The sequence below is a fragment of the Desmodus rotundus genome, chromosome 5, assembly GCF_022682495.2.
Source record: "Desmodus rotundus isolate HL8 chromosome 5, HLdesRot8A.1, whole genome shotgun sequence".
In the NCBI taxonomy this organism is placed as follows: Eukaryota; Metazoa; Chordata; class Mammalia; order Chiroptera; family Phyllostomidae; genus Desmodus; species Desmodus rotundus.
Genome location: NC_071391.1, coordinates 51674551 through 51695803, shown reverse-complemented (window position 1 = coordinate 51695803; position 21253 = coordinate 51674551). Strand labels below are relative to the sequence as shown.

Below are 21253 nucleotides of genomic sequence, written 5' to 3'. Positions count from 1 at the left end.
TTTCCATAGAGAGGGCACAGCATGCCCCGGACCTTGAGCTGGGAAGAAGTCTGATGCATCTGAGGACCTGAAAGGAAGCCACTGAGGCTAAGCGCAGAGACCGAAGGGGACATGGATGAATTCAGAGACCCATGTAGTGCAAAAACAGGGTCCTAGGCGCAGCCTGGAAGGCACGGGCGTACATTATGGACTTGGAGTTTGATCTTCCATGGACTAGGAAGCTATTAAAGGGTTCTCGGCTGGGGAGATGATCCAATTTGCATTTTAAAAATCCCTCTAGCTTCTGGATGGTGAGGGAATTAGAGAAGAGGATGTGGGGAGGCCAGTTAGGATGGGCAGTAGTCCAGGTGAGGGGTGGTGGTGGTGTGGCAGTGGAGAGGGATACAAGTGAACAGAATTAAGGTCTACTGAGGGAGTAGGATGCGTGGGACCTGGTAACTCATTGGCTGTGGGTAGTGACAGGCAGGGAGATGTCAAGGCAGGTAGGTTTCTGATGGGGCAGCAATTAGACAGGGGTGCCATTTATTGTGATTAAACCTGCTGGAAGAAAGCTGAAAGCCATAGTCAAGGCAAAACACAAATGGCAAACCCTGTGTACCAAACAAAAAAGAGACTAACTCCTGACTAAAAAAGGACAGTTAACTGGAGTTCTCAAAAGAAAAAGTGCAAATGGCCACAAAACAGAAAAATATGTTCAACTAATATTCAAAACATGGAGATTAGCCGTGGCTGGGGTGGCTTAGTGGATTGAGTGCCAGCTGGGGAACCAAAGAGTTGCCAGTTCAATTCCCACTCAGGGTACATGCCTGGGTTGTGGGCCAGGTCCCCTGTGGGGGTTTGCGAGAGGCAACCACACATTGATGTTTCTCTCCCCCTCTTTTTCCCTCCCTTCCCCTCTCTCTCTCTTTACAAAAAAAAGGAGATTAAAATATCTAGGTCCTATTTGCCTATCATATTGGCAAAGGTTAAAAAATAAATAAATAAGCCCGCTAACACTGCACACGGATGAGCGCATGAGGAATTGGTATGTCTGTATACTGCCGTTGGAAATTAAAATTGATACAGTCTTTTGTGGGAGGCAGTTATAATTTTTTTCACTGGTAAACTGTATAGTCCAAGTACATAGCCAAATAACCACACAAGGATATATGTACAAAAGTATTAGGGCACCTTTACCAGTAGTGAAAAATTGGAAACAACCTGTATGTCCATCAGTAGGGGATTAATTGTGTATCCACGTAACCATTTAAAGATAGATTAAATTCAGTGCGTCTAGTATGATCCCATTTTGTAACGTATCTAGACGTGCATGTTTGTGAATGTCTGTGTGTGAGGGTATTTATACAAGAAGGTGTAGAAGGAAATATATCTAAAATCAAATTATTAGTGGTAGGTGAGTTTTTCATGTATTTAATGTACTTGAGTAACTTTAAGAAACAATATTTTAGAAGAAGACAATAACTTCAATACAACACACTGTAGCTAAAGTGTTACCAGAGGGAACCCAGGGGCGGGACTGGCGAATGGTGGCTCAGGGTGGTGGAGCAGTCTCCAGGGAAGAGTTTTCCTTGGACAGAGCTGGAATAATCAGCGTTATGTGTGTTTGTTTTTTCTGTTTCCTCGTGGTTTTGCAGCTCACATTCAGTGACACATGGGGAACGCTACAAAAAGAAAGCCTGAGCCAATTCTGCAGGCCTTTCAGTGTGTTTGCTCTCTGGCCATAAAAAATTCATGCCAATTAATTTTACACCAGACGACAGGAAATGGAAGCTTAGAGCTCTAGAAAGACACTCAACAACAGCTTCGATCAGCGTGCAGCTCAGTCACTTTGGCACTTTCCCCCACTGCTCGTGGCCTGGTTGGGACTTTCTGCTCATTTGCAGTGGCAATGGCATTCCTGGATCATGTCATCGGTCCTATTTCCTTGGTTACTATCTTGGATCTTTGAGTAAAGAATCACTTTCACTTCACATTTTCTAACTTGGTTTTAGCAATTATGCAGCTTCTTACTGAAGTGCCCTTTTGGGAACTTAAATATGCATTGATACGATCTACTTCATGGAAAACCTGGCGACCTAACAGAACAGAATGACCCTGCCTTGATTGGGAAACAGAAATTAATTGGTGGCCTGATGCCATGGAATTGCAAATTTGGGGTCTGATGAGGGCCAGGAGGGAAACTGAATCCACTCCCAGAGCACAGGGTCAGAAGTGGGCACGTGGGGCCAAGTCCCAGCTCCTTCAGTCATTAGCTGTGTTAGCACACAGTAAGTGTTAGGTGATTTGCTGTTACAGCTTTGAGATGTGGCGGACTTAGGCTCTGCCTCCCCCTGGGGCACATGGAGGGACCTGGAGCCAGTCTTTCCAAAAGAAAGCAGGGTGCCTCTGGGAGCAGGGTGGTGCAGGGCTCAGCATTTACATTACAAAAGGTATTTATTTTAATACATATTAAAAATACATATGTATAAATAGCACCCAAACCTATGACTTCATAGTTTTACATGCCATGGTTGTGATTAAAAATTCCTTTAAGTTTGTTAGCAACTATTTTGCAATGATAAGAGTCTACATTTGTTGAAAGGTTGCCTTTCATTGGACCATAGAGAGGAGGGGGAAAGAAAGAAAGAGCTACGGGAACTTTTTTAAAACGATTGTTAAAAGTAAAGTTAAGGAAAACGTGAGAGTTGATTTGGAAAAATTAAATGACAGCAGAGGTAAGACATCAATATGGCAAAAATTGTGAAGATGGTCCCAAAATGACTGCAGCAGGCCTCGGATGGATCCCGGAACTCTCCGAGTGGCAGTTTTCTCATCTGCAATGTTTCCCAGCGTGGTTATGAGGCTCGTGAGGTGTCTGTAGATATTATTAGCTCAGTAGCTGTCACATAGTAGGGACTCAAATACATGAGTGTCCTTCCCTTTTTCTTATCCTTCCCTTTTTAAGTTAAAAACTATCTCTCAGATTGGCCAGCCTGGTCTCCTCATTTTCCATAGGGGGTGACTCAACTGTGACCAGGGAAAGATAGGCGGGGGCCCCTGAGGTCATGTGCTCCTCACTGGGCTCCAGTGCGCAGTGAGCCTGCCAGAGACCTGACCACAGGCCAGAAAAAGTCTTAAGGAAACTGACAAAGGCCTGGGCCTAAACATGTGTTAACAACGTAGGCAGCAGAGATGGCACAGCACTGGGGGCAGGCGGGGCTCAGGACCTGCCTGGTGCTTTTCAGGCCAGCGCACCGTCATCGCCCCGCCCCCACTCGGCCAAAGGGTAAACTCTGTGCCCTGGGGGGAAGGGGAAAAATGCCCCCAGCTGTGAGAAGTGAGTATGCTGAGGTAGTGCCGTTTTTCCTTGCTCTATTTCTCCAGGTCTTAAATGGTGTGTTGCATTTTGACATCTATGAAAAATAAAAAGCGCCAAAATGATTAGAAGGCTGAGTTTTCTGTATCAAGAGTGGGACACCATCAGTGCCCTGTTTGTCACGTAATTATTAATTATCACACTTCATTTTTGATTATCACACTTCATTTTTGAAATAATTCTCTTCCAGTCCCTGACCATTAGCAATTTTCCCATTTACCTGGGATCATAAGTAGTTGGTAACCAGTATTAGGTATAAGCCCTGTGATGTATTTTAGTGCAGTGGGCTTCAGGGATTAATTGTAATTGTCTTCTTGTTTTGCAGATGGAAAGACTGAGACTCAGAGAGGGCTAGTGATCTCTTGGGCCCCTTGGTCAGCAGGTAAGTGATAATGCTGAAAGTGAGTCTGAAACACGATACATGTCTAGTCTCCAAATCTCCGCAGGCTCTTTGTCTCAATCTTGTGACTCTTCTGATTTGGGCAGTTCAAGTCAGGAAGTAAGATGAGTTGTTTTGAGGCATTTAGGTATTATTTGCACTTGTGGTTTCTGTTTGTTCCCACTGTCAAGTTGGAATGTGTAACAGGCGAGTTTGTGAAGGGCTCCTAGGCGCTGCCTGGCCCAGATTGGATCTCTCCCTGAGAGTGGTGGAGTGCACTCACACTGGGCCCACGCTGTGCCTGTGATGTCACTGAACCTTCAGTACACCCAGCTGTTTGGTGTGTCTGGAACAGAGAGCCCTGGACTACAGGGTCAGAGTCAGGGGATCTGGGTTCCAGTCCCGCCATAAATGGCTCTGTGACCTTGAGCAAGCCATTTAATTCACGGAGTCACTTGTTCTCCATTCTTTCAGACTTTTCCCCCAGAAAATGTGGTGCCAGACTCTGTGCAGGGCATGGGGGAGAACAAGATAAAAACAACACAGGCTTTGCCCTTGAGGCACGCGTAACCCAACTGATGAGCTCTCCCATTTCTTCATTATCATCTCATCGTGAGAATTGCTAACATCTGCTTTGGAGTTTACAATCTATAGGACATTTTGTGATCTTCCCCGAAACTCAGTAAGATGAAAAGAAGTTATTGCCAGTTTGTAGAGGAGAAAACTATGGCTTACAGAGTTGGCCAAGGCCACATAGTGAGTAAGGGTTAGAGTTGACCTTGAAATCCAGATTTACTACTCCAAAGCATTTGTTTCTGACAACAGCAACTGTTTCACCCACTGGTTTGAGCGTTGGAGCAGGCGTTTAGTACCCTGCCCCTTGGCAGTGAGTAAATGTTGGGATGATCAGTGCAAGGATGGCTCCCATGCTGGGGGAGGAATTCTAATCTGTAATGGGTGCTTACCTCTGTCTGGTGGATTGTTCCAAATAGCAGTGCCCCCTCTGCCTGCCAGTGAAGTTAGCCTTGGGTGCAGGGCTAGCTGGTAACCAGAGGAAAACACGCCTGGGGCGCAGGCCCAGGGTCACCACCCCTGGGGGCTGGGGGACTGGAATTCAGCATATCAGAGAGAATCTGCCATGGGCCTGGTTGCACAACTCCCTTCGTCTGCAGTGACCCTATGAACTGTTGAGTTCCACCAAAGCTTAATGATCCTGGTAGCTTCTGCTCCTGCAGGGTTGTCTGGCCTTAGGCAAGATGTGGAAAATGAGATGGATCAGAGGCTATGCTGTTTGTTTGTGGGGATGACAACTGCCTGAGCAGGAAGCTCTTGGGCTCCCTCAAAGTCTGGAACTTCAAAGGGTGCCGGACAGCCTCAGGGACTGGGCCTGGTCTTTCTGCTTTGCAGCATGTATGTATGTCGTGACTTGTGGCCATCCGCGATGAAGATGTACCTCCATGTGTGATGTCTGGGATGTGTGGGATTTGTGGGAATGTGTGTGTGCGTGTCTGGGGTGTATATATGTGTGTTTAATCTCTAGGAAGCAATTCTTATGGAAAAAAAAGAAAACACGGGTGTAATTTTTTAACAGACCCAGAAATGGGCTTTTAATAAGCATCATTAAATTCTTTGATTACCAGGGGAAGCCACTGTTCTTTCATCCCAGCTTGGATCACATAGCTCTCCCTTGCCCTGTGCTTTGGGGTCAGATAAAAACTCCTACTATTTGTGTTGGTCTCTTCAAAGCCCTTTCTCCCCCTTCCCGCTCTCCCCAGCCCCTGCCCCTGCACGTGCTTGTCTGATCTCCCCGCTTGGACCTCAGCACAGACAGGGCTGGTGTCAGGACTGACAGCCGATAGCTGCGGGTGTGCCTGGAATCTGAGTGGCCTATGTCTCATGTTGCCCCAGCAGGAGACTTTAGGGTCTTTGTTTGGAAAGTGCTCAGAGCTGAGAGATCCGGGGTTCCTTCCTTTCCCCGAGGGTCACTTACAGTCACCGACACCCAGCAGGACTGTGTGTGTGCAAACCCTTTCCTTTATGGATTGGGTTTCCCCTTGTCTGCCATGGGAGGAGGAGAAGCTCTGTTGAAAGGTAGGTTTTGCTCTAGACTGAAAGTATTCTGCCAGGTCTCCAAAGGAAGCTGGTTCCCAGAGCAATTATCTTTCCTGAGCGGAGAGCAAGGTGCTCTGTGACAGGAAGCGAGGCAAGCTTAGCAACAGGCTTATCAGGCTGTGCTACAAGAATGTTCATTCGTGTAAACAGGTCTGGGTTTGTGCAGTTTTGTTCCTCTCTGTGCACTGGCTCAGTTCTGGGACTGGTGTGTTCTGATTTGCATGGCTCCTTTTCAGAGGTAATGCGTTCCCCGAGGTGTGGAGTTCTGCCTGCATTGTCCCTGGTCACCCCAGCACAGGAGTACCTGGCATGGCTTGGGGCTGAGTGTGCAGGAGGGGGCAGGTAGTGCTTGTGGTCTACACAGAAGCCGCTGGCTCCAGGCAGCAGATTGCCCCAGGTGTGGTACTCGTGCCTTGCATAATGTAACAGGCCTGCACTTTCTGCATTTAAGTCCTAGCTTGGCCTCTAACTGCAGCAACCCACTAAGTTTCTCTGTGCCTTGGTCCTGGCGGGCCTGCCCTATTTGGAGCATTCTGCCTAGATCTTGCCAGCAACTCCTGTGAAATGGCTAGCTTTTAGTCCCTGTGGCTCCAGTCGCTGGTTCAGAACTGGCAACAAACCAGTAAGCCACTAAATATCGCAGTCCTGCCACACATCCCAGGTAGACATGCTGCCTTGACCTTGAAACCTCCTCAGACAGACTGTCCAGGGCTGGGTACCATAGCCATCAGCATCCATTCTCCAAATAGCATTAGTCATTGCTTTGAGAGACATTTATTGAACTCTACTTTGTGCAAGGCACTGTGGTAACATCTTAGGTATATTATTTTCTAATTTTTATACCCATTTTTCCAGATGAAATAACTAAGTTTCAAAGAAGTTATCATGCCCCAGAGTACATAAATATTCAGTAAATGTGCCTGGATTTGAACCCAGGTTTGGATTAGAAAGCTTATGCTCCTGCCCTGGCCAGGTAGCTCAGTTGGTTAGCGCATTGTCCCAATGTGCCAAGGTTGCAGGTCTGATCCCCAGTCAGGGCATGTACAACAATCAACCAATGAATGCATAAACAAATGGAACAACAAATCGACGTTTCTCTCTCTCTCTCTCTCTCACTATTTCTCTGTCTCTCTCTCTGTTTCTCTCTCTGTCTCTCGCTCTCTCTTCCTCTCTCTCTCTAAAATCAATTTTTAAAATAGCTTATGCTTTTGACCTCTATGAAGCATACAGAACACAATGGCTAGCAACATAATAATCATAAATGGCTGTCACTTATTACTATTAGTTCTTTAAGGGTAATCATTAATAAAGCCCTGCCATATGGCACCCTCACTGTGGGACCCTCTGTGGCCCCCTCCTGCTGGATGGTGAGGTTCTTGAGGGTGGAAACTGGGAGCCCCAGCCTCTAGCAGGGCGTAGGTTTACAGCAGCTGATCAGTAAATGTTTGATAAACAATACTGGCGTGGGCACAGGTAGAGTTTACAGTTGTTTACATGGGACATAATATGGTAATTAATGAATAATAATACAAGGATAAACTCTATGTTTCACGTACTCCCAACCACAAATCTGGTTTGCCTACCACTGGCTAACTACTGATCACTGACTACGTGCTAGGCAAAACACTGAGTGATTTATATGTGTTACTTTGTTTAATTCTTTAAATAATCCTGTAAGGTAGATACTATTAAAACCATTTTATACCAAAGAAAATAGAGGCTGGAAGAGTTTTGAGTCACTTCCCAGGTCTGCCGGCTGGTAAGTGGCAGAACTGGGAATGGAGTCCGGGCTGACTGATGGGAGAGTTTGGGATTCAACAGCAATGCCAACATCCCGCCTCACCCAGGGGCATGGGCCTCCCCCGGTGTTCATGGCTACAGTGATGCCCACAGCTCCTCCAGTGAATTCCTGCAAAGCTGTCACTCAAACCCACTGCCTGCTGTCTGAGGTTTCCATCAGAAGGAATGAAGCTGGAGAAGGCTGGGAAGCCATAGTCAGGTGCGAAAGACAGAGTGAGGAGTCACTAATAGAATTTACAAGAAAAGGGTATCCTTCCTGGAGAGGAGACCCCATTTATAAGACACAGTAGTGTGGAGTCAACATCAAGAGGGACAATCTTTTGAGTTCCATGGATAACTGTGGGGAAGGGTTTCATGGTGTTTTCTGGAGGAGTTTCTTGGGCCTTGGCTAGTTGCTACCACAGGCTCATTGGTGGGTGAGCCAGGCCAGGGGAGAGGTCTGCATTGTTCCCAAGGGAGGGCCTCTCCTCCTAGCACCTTCCCACAAGACCTCATGCACCAGTGATTTGTTTCATCATGTGGAGCATCATCTTATGCAAGATGAAGAAATGGTACCACAGCTTCACTGCTGCAAAATAATTGACTCCTGGTGACTTTGTCTAAAGGGTAGCAGGATCATGTGGGGGGGTTTTGTTTTGTTTTTAATATGTTTTATTGATTAGGCTATTGCAGTTTGCCCAATTTTTCCCCTTCTATCCCCCCTCCAGCCTGTCCCCCAACCCTCCAGCATTCCCTCTGCCCTTAATCCACATCCACGGGTTGTACATATAAGTCCTTTGAGTCCTCTGTTTCCCATACCATTTTTTATCTCTCCCTGTCTACCTTATGCCTACTAGCTATGCTGCTTCTTCCCTGTACCTTTTCCCCACTATTCCTGCCTTCCCCCTCCCCACTGAAATCCCTCCATGTGATCTCCATTTCTCTGATTCTGTTCCTGTTCTGGTTGTTTGCTTAGTTTCTGTTTCCATTGTTTTTTCTTTTATTTTATGTTCATTTGTTGATAGTTGTGAGTTTGTTGTCATTTTAATGTTCATATTTTTTATCTTCTTTTTCTTATATAAGTCGCTTAAACATTTCATATGGTAATGGCTTGGTGATGATGAACTCCTTTAACTTGACCTTATCTGGGAAGCACTGTATCTGCCCTTCCATTCTAAATGAAAGCTTTGCTGGATAGAGTCATCTTGGATGTAGGTCCTTGCCTCTTATGACTTCAAATACTCTGTCCAGCCCCTTCTTGCCTGCAAGGTTTCCTTTGAGAAATCACCTGATAGTCTAATAGGAACTCCTTTGTAGGTAACTGTGTTACCTTTCCCCTTGCTTCTTTTAGGATTCTCTCTTTGTCTTTAGTCTTGGGTAACTTAATGATGATGTGCCTTGGTGTGTTCTTCTTTGGGTCCAACTTCCTTGGGACTCTCTGAGCTTCCTGCACTTCCTGGAAGTCTATTTCCTTCACCAGATTGGGGAAGTTTTCCTTCATTATTTGTTCAAATAAGTTTTCAATTTCTTGCTGTTGTTCTTCTTCTTCTGGCATCCCTATAATTCAGATATTGGAACATTTCAGGTTGTCCCAGAGGTTTGTAAGAGTCTCTTCACTTTTTCAAATTCTTGTGTCTTCATTTTGATCTGGATGGATGTTTATTTTTTCCTTTCGTTCCAAATTGTTGCCTTGGCTCCTGGTTTCCTTTCTGTCACTGTTGGTTCCCTGAACATTCTGCTTTATTTCACTTTGGGTAGTCTTCATTTGTTTTTTAATTTTTTGACCAAGCTCAATCAGATCTGTGAGCATTTTGATTACCAGGGCTTTAAATTCTCCATCAGATAGGTTGGCGATCTCCTCCTCGCTTAGCTCTCTTTCTGAGGCTCTACTCTCTTCTTTGATTTGTGCCATATTTCTTTGTCTTGGCGCAAATGATAGGTTGTAAGGGGGCAGGGCCTTAGGTATTCGCCCAGGGAAGGGCAACTCTCTTTGCTGTGCAGTGGCGCTGCCTGTCGGGGAGGGGCCGAGAGGGAATGGTGTGGCTGCCTGTGCGTAACTAGTGTACATTTCAACAGACTCTCAGGCTCTCCTGTGAGACTGGGAGCTTCTCCTACCTCAGCAACCCCAGCTGTAGCCCACAGCCACCACTGAGTCCCATTAAGTCAGCCCCTCCCTCGGAGCCAGGCAGCTATCCCCGCCCCCAATGTCTGCACTTCGCAGCAGTTTTCTGAGTTGAGGCTGGCCTGGTCTGTAGCCTTACTGGTCTGGTTGTGCTGGTTGATTTTTTTCTTTAATTCCTTGGTTGTTGGAGTTCCATGCAGTTTGATTTTCTGGTGCTTTTGGTTGTTTATTGATTTCAGATTGGTTGTTGTCCTCCTTTTACTTGTGCAAGGAAGCCAAGGGTCTCTATCTATGCCTCCATCTTGGCTGCAACTCAGGCTCATGTGGTTTTGGTGAAAGCTAAGCAACAGGGAGGCGGGTTTGAAATGGGCGAGAGAGGGTTTTGAGGCAGTTCTGGGGGCTGCTGGGCAGGCTGACTCCTGGCAGGGCCAGGGCTCACTTTGCCTGGATCCAGGCTGTGTTCTAAGCCTTGGAAACACCAGTGAGAAGTGCTGATGCCCTCATTTAAATACTGGAACAGAAACAACTGCTTTAGGAGACCACAAACGGACTCTCCTTACCCAAGGGAAAAGTACGTGAAATGACAACAGGACGACATATCAGTTAGAACATTCCTGGATGTGTCTTCTGGGAGACTTAGAGCTCTACTCTTCTGGAGGCTGGCCCAGTGCACCCCAAAGGGAGTGGCCGTCTTGGGCTTTAAAGCTGGACCTTTATGGCACTTACACATTCCCTCACAGCAATGGTCAAACTGTGCTCTGTGGAGCCCTGGAGGTTCAGTGGAAGTCTCTCTGAGACTTCCTTGGGAGACAGGCAGACAGTTCTCTATTGGCTCTTGGGCCCCCACCTTGCTGATCCTCTTTTCCTTGTTTGCAATCGGGCTTCCTTGTTGTCAAAACTGATGTTTGGCTGGGACATACTCCTATAGCTGCACTGTTTGTTCAAAGCCAACATCTGTTCTCACTGGTCACTGTGTCTGTGCTGATTGGTGCTACCTGGGTCATATCATGTGTTAAATATTTTGAATTATACTCTTCTTTGCAAGCTTCCTTGTGTGTAGAGCCAGAAGCCACTGCCCCATGCCACCCTCATCTAAACGCGGGCGCATCACCCAGTGGCCAGCCTGCAGACCACTGCTGCACAGAACTAAAACGGTTCGGCTGGTTTTGAAAAGTGCTGGCTGTGCTTCCTCACCCTTCCCAGGGCTGCAGTCACCCAAATGTCCCCAGCCCAGGTGGCCGATGGGGCTTGGTGATTTGTCTATCTTTCCTGCTGCCGCCAAAGCAGAAGCCCTGGTTTTGCTGCCGTGGCAGACCTGAGAGCAGAGTGGGTGTTTTCTGTCGCATCCCCTGGCATGTCTCTTTAGCAAGCAGGTCACATGTGTTATTCCCTGCCCATGGACATGACTTCCACAATCACTACGCTGTGCCTTTGTGAGCACTCTACTGTCGAAATGTACAGAATGTGCCAGCTTCTCTAGCAAAATTCCTTAAGGATGTTTGGTTTTTAATTCCTCCTTTCTTAAAAGAGAAGAAGAAGAAGAAGAAGAAGAAGAAGAAGAAGAAGAAGAAGAAGAAGAAGAAGAAGAAGCAGAAGCAGCAGCAGCAGCAAAAGCAATAGTAGAAGTCACATACTGGAAAGTGCATGCCTGTGGGACTCATGCAGACCAGGATGTATATGCAGCCCTGCTACTCATTAGCTATCTGACCTTGGGGAAATGGTTCAATCTACTGGCCTCAGTTTCCTTGTTTGTAATGACAGCTAGCATCTACCATGTGCCTGCCAGAATTTTAAGCGTTTATGTGACAACCCAAGGTAGGTAACATTATTCTCTCCTTGTCTTACAGATGAGGAAAATGAGGCCCAGAGTGACTTTTCCAAGGTCACACAGCTAAATGGCAGAGTCTGGACTCACATGCAGGTGGTCTGGCTACAGAGCCCACACTCTAAACCTCAGTCCTACTCTAGCTCTGTCTCAAGACTGTGTCAGAACTAATACCAAGTAATGTGTCTGGTGTCTCATCCCGCAAGCTAATTCTCTTCTCCTTTTGTTCTCTAACAGAAGTAGAAAAATCTTTTTATTCGCTGAGTACTAGTTATTACACTATGTGCTTTGTATTCGTTATCTAATTTAAATGTTGTAGCTTTCCCTTTTTAATATTGTTCCAATTGTACAAGTGAAGGAACACCAGAATGAGTAGCCTTTGGGAGGTAGTGAGCTCCCCATCAAGGAAGGGAATGGTTGAAACAAGAACAAGATGTCCACTTGTCAGGGCTGGAGTGGGGATTCTGGCATTGGACTGTTAGATCATCTATTAGACTGTATAATGATCCTCAGTGCTTGGTCTGTCTGGGATGTGAACAGTTCCCAGGATTTTGCGAAAGTAGAACCGGGGCATGGGAAGGGGTGGGGCACCTGAGTTACTTCCAGAGTTTCAGAGTTCTCCAGAAAACATGTGTTGACCCTGAGTGAGCAGCAGACACAGCAAAGTAGTTTCTGCCTGTGGCTGGCATCTGTGGGATTGGGAATGAAGAAACCCAGGACCTAGTCTAGGTTCCACAGTTAGTTAGAAAGTCATTTAGCCTCTTTGTACTTTTTGTTCACAGGAAATAATAACTTTAAATAGTTGCTGTGTCTATAAAATAATACACCTCAGTCAAAATCATCATGCCAGGGAGAATCATTAGCATATATTGTTCCTCCTCCCGGTGACACCTTCGGTCTCTAACAATTTCAAGAAGTGAATCGGGAACAAATGCTATCTTTTCTAGGATCAGAGAGTGGGAAGAAGAATGACTGAAAATGAGAGGAATAGAGTCAACCCGTCATTTTTATATTAGAGAGCCTCCAAGCCTCAAGTGGAAATTTACCTCTATCTAGGCAAGAGAAGAAAGAATGGAGAACTTATCTTCGAGTTTCGTAACAAAGGGAAAAGGGGAAAGAAAACTGATGGATCACATGTTGTTCCTATTGGCTAATGTCAAATCCTTGTTGAGGTGTTAAGCAAACACAGATGAAAAGCTATTGGCTAGGCACAGAGAGGTACAGCTTTTGTAGGACCAGCAAATACGTGATCTATTAGGTTGTGCTCTGGGGACCAGGCTGTAGGACAGGGATCTGCTTGCAGAAACATTCCTGGGCTTGCCCTCAGGATAAGCACCTGGAAAAGAGTAAGAGAGGTAAAATTGGATCAGGGGAGGAGTTGGGCTGCAATGCAGTCACAACCATGGCATCAACCAATTCGAAAGGGAGCTCAGGAGTTAGGGGTGGCCCTTCAGATATCTTGCCTTGAGTCAAGGGATGCTGACCTCTCTGCCATCTGCAGCAACAGCTGTGGACTGCCCGGGGAGAGGCAGGTCTCTTGGACTGAGGGCCATTCCTGGAGAAGGACTCAATTGAGAACTCTCAGCAGCCAATGGCAGAAGGAAAAACAGGTGCCTGGGTCCCAGAGGGCTTACTAGGACAGCACATCCCAGCACCCATTACACATGGACAGCAGGCTGCCATTCTCTCCTTATATCCCACTGCAGACATTGCTAATTGAAACAATTCTCTTTAGCACTGTGTGCAAATGAGGTCTCAGAATTTTTTTCAAATGCAGGGCTCCAGGTAAACAGTACCGGTCAGTTGGAATGGGCGTGTGAGGAAGAGCCCATTTGCTCGCATTGACCTATACATCTGCAGGAGGTGTTATTGGTGGTGTAAGAATGTCTCCAGTGTTATGATTGCTCTTTCAAAACTGAACAGTTGGCAAATCTTAGACAGTTTCCTTGACATGTCTAGTAGAAAATGTAATTTTCTTATATTTTTCCTTTTTATCCTCTCTGACCACATTCCATTTGGGCTCTGAATTGTTTTCCATTTCCTCTACGAAATGCAGTTTTCCCCATCATTCATTTCCTTTTCTTCTCTCTCTTTTTAAATCACACACTTGCTCATCTCATCCATTTTTTATTTTTAAAGATTTTATTTATTTATTTTTAGAGAGAGGGGTACTGAGGGAGAAAGGGGGAGAAAAACTTCAATAAGTTGCCTCTCACATACCCCCAAGTGGGGGCCTGGCCCGCAACCAAGACACATACCCTGACTGGGAATCAAACTGGTGACCTTTTGGTTCACAGGCTGGCACCCAGTCCACTGAGACACACCAACCAGGGCCTCTCATCCTTTTTTATCTTTCAACCATCAACCCACTTCAGACAACTCTCCTTCACTCTGTTTCACATTACCTATATCACCTGCCAAACATGTCCATCTGATTAGCCTCTGGTCTTTCTAACACTAACAAATGACATCCATGTTTAGCCAATGAAGAAATGGGAGCTGAGAGAGGTTATGATGCTTTCTGACGATGAGACATCTTTCAAGAGTCAGGTCTGACTTTTATCTTACCCAAAGTCTGTCTTCTTTATTCTTTCCTTCTATACTTGGTGATTTCTTGATGACTCCACATTCTACTTATTCAGTGTTTCCTGGCTGAGAACTCTACAAACTTCCGTTGTTAATCCCATAGGTCATTATGAATTACTGCAGAGTACTGGGAGCTACCCTACCCCACTGGACAGGATGGAAACCCTTCTTTTTTCCTTAAACAGGGTAATTACAGAATTCGGGGTTCAACCTGGCCCTTGGGCCTACCAGCTAACCATTTCATTCCACAGATGTTCCAATGGTGAGCAGCCCTTGGGATCACAAACTCACTATCAGAGTCGATGGGATAGGGCTGACACTGGAGCCAACTAATGGACTTGTTATGGCTCTTGATGAACAAGACTTCGTTCAGACTACCTGGCCAGCTGCCAAAAGTCTGGCAACGTCATTGGGGACCCACCTGGGCTTCTGCACTGAATGCCTGTGCTCTGATTTTTCTTCAAGGGAGATGCATTTAGTAAAGAGAGGTCTTTTGCTTTGGGCTGGAAGTCAGTTCAATCAAAACCAAGGATCACTTAGGCCAGTGTTAAAGACACCTGTTGAGACTCCTATTGTGTGCCAGATACAAAGCTAAGCCCTTGGGAATGGAACTGTAACGCCAGTGTCCCACCCCCTCCCCCTTTCCCTTGAGATGGGAGCTAGTGATTTGTTAGTGTTGTGTAAATGGAAGACAGAGTCCCACAGTCTCCTGATGCAGGGAGTCTTCTGAGCTCTCACAGTCAGTTGGTTGATTGTGTCGTCTGCCTTTGACACTATGGCTTCTTTGCACAGAGTAATTTAGAAGCCTCATGGTGAGTGGAAAGAGAGGCTCATTTGAGTCCTCACTCCTCTCTCTAATACAGATTTTCTATGTGACCTTGTCAAGGCACTTGACCTCTCTGGTCCTCAGTGTTTCTTCAGTGTCACCATAGAAAATGGCCACTGTAATACCTCAAGTGCCTGCTGTGTGGGAGGTACCTTATACAATGCCCTGGACACAGGTGGCACTCTATCAATGATACCCTGGTTGGCATCCCCACCCCCAACTCGTTACTTAGTGAGATCAGTGGAGAAGTGTTTATTAGACATTCATGACTTGCAGAACATGGATATTTCCTCAAGGAATGCATTAAATCTTTTGCGGGATCGGCCTGGGCTCGGTAGGTTCTAGGGTCTCCATCTGGCTTGCTCTCTCACTGGACCCACAGCGAGACAGGTTATATACTCCAGACCTCCTACTGGCTCTGACTCAGAGAAAACCCCTGCTCATTTTCTGTTTCCTTACCCTCCACCCCATTTTCCTTCCCAGTGAGATGTAGCCTCTGACTGCTCTGAAGAAGAGGCAGCTCTGACAATGTGAAAAGGTTCCCTCACCCCATGAGCTGGTTTTATGAAAACAGAACACTCTCTTGAGCCTCCAGGACTCAGTCTTCTCATTTGTAAAGTGGGGCAGTCCTACTTCCTTTCCTCCTCTGGCACTCTCCAAGGACTGCCTGTGATTCCACACATGAGAGCATGCTTAGAACAAAGTGATTTGTGGTGATGGAGTCTTGTTTCTGCGAGTTTTCATTTCTTAGACTGGCCCCTTCACTGATAGCTCTCAGCGCAAGTTCCCAAATATATTTGGTCAGTGCAGTAGCTTGTTCAACAAGCTGTTTGTGGATGTCTTTACTATGCACCTTCCCAATGACCTTGTTTTAGTAATTTAGGTTTCCGTCTTCTTCACTGAACTCCAAGATTTTTGAGAACAAGGTCCGACCTTAACTCCTCTCTATCCCTGGATGTCTCAGATGCCCCATCATTATCTGAGTAAATAGAGGAAGACAAAGGAAGTGAGCACCAAGGGCATCTGCTGTTTATCTGGTCTGGGTCCGGAAGGCCTCATGGTAGCCACCCACAGCCCTAAGAGGTGGGCAGTATTCCCACTCCTGAGAAAAGCCGCCTACCCAAGAGCACCCAGTGAGCAACTAGCAGAGGAAGGGACGACCCCCTCAGCCCTGCGTTCTAAAGCTACCACTCATCTTCTATAGTCTCCTTCTCTTCTTTTCGCATTTTATTTCACAAACAAAAAAACAGGACAAAATAAAATCTTCCATCTCACCACTTCTAGCAAGTCAGCTATTTCCATTTTCTGCATTCCCTACAGTCTCTTTCTTGCATGTTTTTTATAACAGCATTATTGAGATAGAGTTCATATGCTATAAAATGGTACGATTCAGTGTCTTTAGTATGTGTGCTGGGTTGGGTAACCACACTACTGTCTAATTTTAGAGCATTTCTTTACCCCAGAAAGAAACCCCACACTCATTATCCATCACTCTTCATGCCCTACTCCTCCCAGCCTCTGGCAGCCACTCATCTACTTTCTCTCTCTATGGATTTGTCTGTTCTGGGCATTTTATATAAATAGAGTCATATGCTATGTTGCCTTTGTTTCTGATTTCTTGTACTTAGCATAACATTATCAATATTTATCTATGTTTTAATATGTATCAATACTTCATTCCTTTTTATAGCTGAACAACACACAAACATACACACAACACATTTAGTTTATCCGTTCATCAGTTGGTGGATGTTTGGGTTATTTCTACTTTTTAGCTATTATGAGTATGCTGCTGCGAATGGTGGTGTACAAGTTTTTGTGTGGACGTCCATTTTTAGTTCTTTTTGAGTATGCGCCTAGGAGCAATACTGCTAGATCACATGATAACTGTGGAATTAGCATTTTCAGGAACTACTAGTGGGTTTGCAAAAGTAGCAGCCTCGTTTTACAATTCCATCAGAAATATATGAAGTTTCCAATTTCTTCACGTCCTTTTCAACAGGTTTTATTGTCTCTCTTTTATTTTAACTAGCCTTGTGGCTTTGAAGTGGTATCTCATTATGCCTTTGATTAGTATTTCCCTAATGACTAATGATATTCAGCATCTTTACCTGTGCTTATTGCCCGTTTTTATTTTTTCTTTGGAGAGATGTCTATGCAAGTCCTTTGCCTGTTTCTTAACTAGGTTTTCTTTTTGTCGTTGAGTTATAAGAGCTTTCTGTGTGTATGTGTGTGTGTCCCCTGATATATACATGTATACATATATATATATGGTTTTATATATATGCGTATATATACATATATGTGTATATATATGTGATACAAGTCACTTGTTTAATCTATGAGTTGCAAATATTTTCTCCCATTCTATAAATCGTATTTTCACTGTCTTGATAATGTTCTTCGAGGCACAAAGGCTTTCCATTTTGATGACGTCCAATTTATCTATGTTTTTCTTTTGTCACTTGTGCTTCAGGTATTGCATCTCAGAAGTCATTGCTTAATCCAAAATCATGGAGACTGACTCCTGTATGTTCTTCTGAGATTTTTATGGTATCAGTTCTTACATGCAAATTTATGACTCACTTTAAGTTAATCTTGGTATCTTGTGTAAGGCACGGGACCAGCTTCATTCTTTTGCCCATGTATATCCAGTTGTCTCTGCACCATTTGTTGACAAGGCTGTTCTTTCCTCATTGAATTGTCTTACTGCACTTATTTCTATTCCACTGATCTGTGTCTGTCCGGATGCCAGTATCACACTGTCTTGATTACTGTAGCTTCACAGTAAGTTTGGAAATTGGGAAGTGTGGGTCCTCCAAATTTGTTCTTTTCTTTTCCCCAAAGTTGTTTTGGATATGCTGTGTCTATTGTATTTGTATATGAATTTTAGGATCCACTTACCAATTTTTAAAAAAATTCAGCTGGGATTTTTATAGCTGATGCATTGAATCTATAGGTCAGTTTGGGAGTGTTGCCATAGAAACAATATTAAGTCTTCCAATCCATAAACATGGGATGTCTTTCCCTTATATAGTGTTTTATAATATTCAGTATTATACATATAGCATATAAAAAGTCTTGCACTTATAAAAAAGTTTTTACTTATTTTTAAAAATTATTCCTAAATATTTTATTCTCTTGGATGTTATTGTAAGTAGAATTGTTCTCTTGATTTCACTTTGGGATTACTCATTGCTGGGATATAGAAAACAAATGATTTTGATACGTTGATCTTGGATCCTGCAGCCCTGCTCAACTTTTAGTTTCAATAGTTTTTGGTGGACTCATGGGGATTTTCTATATGCAAGATCTTGCCATCTGTGAGTGGAGATAGTATTAGTTCTTCCTTTTTGAAGTCTGGATGCCCCCCTACACTCCCCACCCACTTTTTCTCTTGTCTAATTTCCCTGGTTAGAGCCTCCAGTGTAGTGTTGAAGAGATGTGGTGAGCGCAGGCCTCGGTTCTCATTCTAGGGGAAAAGCTTTCTGTCTTGCATCAGGAATGGCAGTGTTAGCTGTGGTTTTTCAAAGATGGCCTTTATCAAGTTGAGGACTCCTTGTATTCGGTTTTTGTGGAGTGTTTTTGTCACAAAAGGGTATTGGATTTGATCAAATGCTTTTCTGTGTCTATTGACAGGATCATGAGGTTTTTCTCCTTTATTCTCTTGACATGGTGTATTGCACTGAATGGTTTTGGTATGTTAAACCAACCTGTAATCCTGGGGAAAACCACACTTGATCGTGGTGTATAATCCTTTTCATATCTGTTGGATTCAGTCCAATTATGTTTTGCAAGTTTGTGAAGGATTTGCATTAATCTGGCCTCCCTCCTTTTTTATTTTTTTGGAGAACTTTAAAAAGTTATGAGGACAAAGCTTTTGGCAGCTCATAGTTATATGCCTTGCCATGTGCTTGTCTGGGATGAATTTATGAACCCAGCATCTTGACGTTGGATTGAAACCTGAAATTTTACCTACGAGTAGAACAGTGAATCTCATGCCATTATGCCACATTTTTTAATACTAGGAACCAGGGGTGGGTGGACATCCAGACTTGGTTTGGTCCCCCGTTTTATTTTTCAGCTTTAAACATTTTAGCACAAATGTCTGAATGAATACTCCATTGAAGCAAAACTTTCTTCTTCAAAACAGGTAACACATTAGCCTCTTGACCATGTGCTGAAAAAGACCAATGCTTACAACATATCACCCCCTGGAATTCATTCTTGTCCTCCTAGAAAATTAAAATATCCATAAGTGTTAACAGCTCAGCGGCTAGGTTAACAAAAGAGTTGAGTGTTGGTTTTTGTTCCTTTTTAAATGTAAAAATGAGGAAAGACTATTCCTGACTGAAATTGCTTAGAACAAGAAACAAGGGTCTGAGATGACAACCAGGAAGGTAGCGATTTTGCTACATTACAGCACAGATAGACGTGATATTCAACCTCTGAACGTCCCTAAAAGAGAGAAGCTTCGCATTACAGTTATTCACTCATTCCTTCAGTCGCTTCATTAATTCTTCCAGCAGTTTTGCGAATTAATCCCCTTTTCCATGCCAGGCCCTATGCTGAAGTGTCAGGTCACACAGACAGGAATTCATATCAGTCCCTGTCCCTGAGGAGCAAGCACCTAGTCTGGTGGGGAATATTGGACTCTGAACAAGCAGTTACTACCATGCATGATCATGGCCATAACACAGTCATAAAAGTCCACAGAAATGTGAAGGGAGAGATTTCAGGAACAAATGACATCAGAGGAAATGTGGTCCACATGGAAGCTTGAAAGATGCATAGGAATTTGCCTAATGGGCCTGTGGGATGGGGCTCTGCAGCCCAAGCAGAACCAGTAGGTCAGTGAGAGCAGAGTCTGTTGGCACATTCAGAGTCATTCATGAGGATTCAAAGGAACAGAACTGAAAGATGGTTTGGAAAGATCCCAGGAGGCAGATCTTTTCTTTTTCTTTTCTAAGAGAGAGGGGGAAGGGTGGAAGAAAGGAGGGAGAGAAACATCAATGTGTGAGGGAAACATCAATCAGTTGCCTTTCACATGCATCCCAACTGAGGACCAAACCCACAACCCAGGCATGTGCCCTGACCAGGAATCAAACCAGAGACCCTTTGGGATGATGCCTAACCAACTGAGCCACACTGGTCAAGGACCAGGAGGCAGATTTTAAAGGCCTCATGTGCTTTTTGAATGAGTCTCAACTTTATCTGGGGATAGTAAAGGTTGTAATGACTTAGGACACCTTCCTAAACAGCAGCCCAAGGGTGCCAGAGAAGCTGAACTAAAACACGATTTGGTAACAAAGGTCAGGTCTAGACCTTGGAGAATTGTCCCTGAATGGAAAGTAGATCCCTAGGACCTTGCCACTGAGCATCCCTCACCCCTTGGCCCTTGTCTTTCCTGGAAGGTCCTCCTCACTTACTAGAAGGTCAGGCTCAAAAATAGTGAGTTCTGGTCCTGAGTCTCATTTCCAAGGTAGAGTGGCAACAGTGAATCTCAGTTGCTCATTGGTAAAACAGGGACATTGATGTCTCCTTTCTAGGGTTGTTGTGACAATGAAATAAAATGAAATTTTTGAAGGTTCTCCAAAATCTTCTGAAAGGTCCACTAAAAGCTAGACTAAAGATGTGCCCAGTCTGTTATGGAAACGAGACCATCAACGTTGGGAGCTACATGGACCTGGGTCCAAATCCCGATCCACCCACGGCTGATTAACCCTGGACAAATCAGTTAGCTCTCTGAGCCTCAGCTTTCTCATCTGTGAAAGAGAAATAAAGTATCTCCCATTTGGGGTTGCTGTGAGAAGCAAATGTAATGATCCCTGTGACATCCCCAGGCATATTAAAGGCACTGAAAAGTTGCCTTTTGAATTGGAATGTGGACAAAGAAGCTCTGCTTTCTCAGTAACACAGTAACACAGGGGCTCCAGGAGGGTGGGGTATACCTCTCCCTCATCTCTCTGTGTGCAGAGCCTACACTGTGCTCAGCATAGAAAGACACTCCGATGTTTCTGCAGCTGAATTTACTTCCCCCTCTCAATCCCCTTCTCATTCCAGGTTTCCATCCGGTTGGGAAAAAAATGGACTCTGGCCTTTTAGAAATATAAATAAATCAATAAAGAAAAAATTTTCAAATCATCACATTTTATATGTTTATTTTGCTGAGTAGGACAAGCAGGTATTCATCAGTTTGGAGGTTCCCCAAGGGAGCGGAAAGGGCCCCCCTGCTCCTGCTTCCACTGACCCAGCATGGCTGCCCCAGT

General features: G+C 44.7%; 1 protein-coding gene across 8 annotated transcripts in view; it reads left to right on the top strand.

Moving 5' to 3' along the window:
* Positions 1-21253, top strand: part of TENM4 (teneurin transmembrane protein 4) — a 737502-nt gene that overhangs the window by 147536 nt on the left and 568713 nt on the right. For all 8 annotated transcript variants that reach the window (XM_053924565.2, XM_053924563.2, XM_053924561.2 and 5 more), the window contains exon 2: positions 3681-3737. The gene's annotated coding sequence lies outside the window, so the exon portion shown is untranslated. The remainder of the gene's footprint in view (positions 1-3680; positions 3738-21253) is intronic.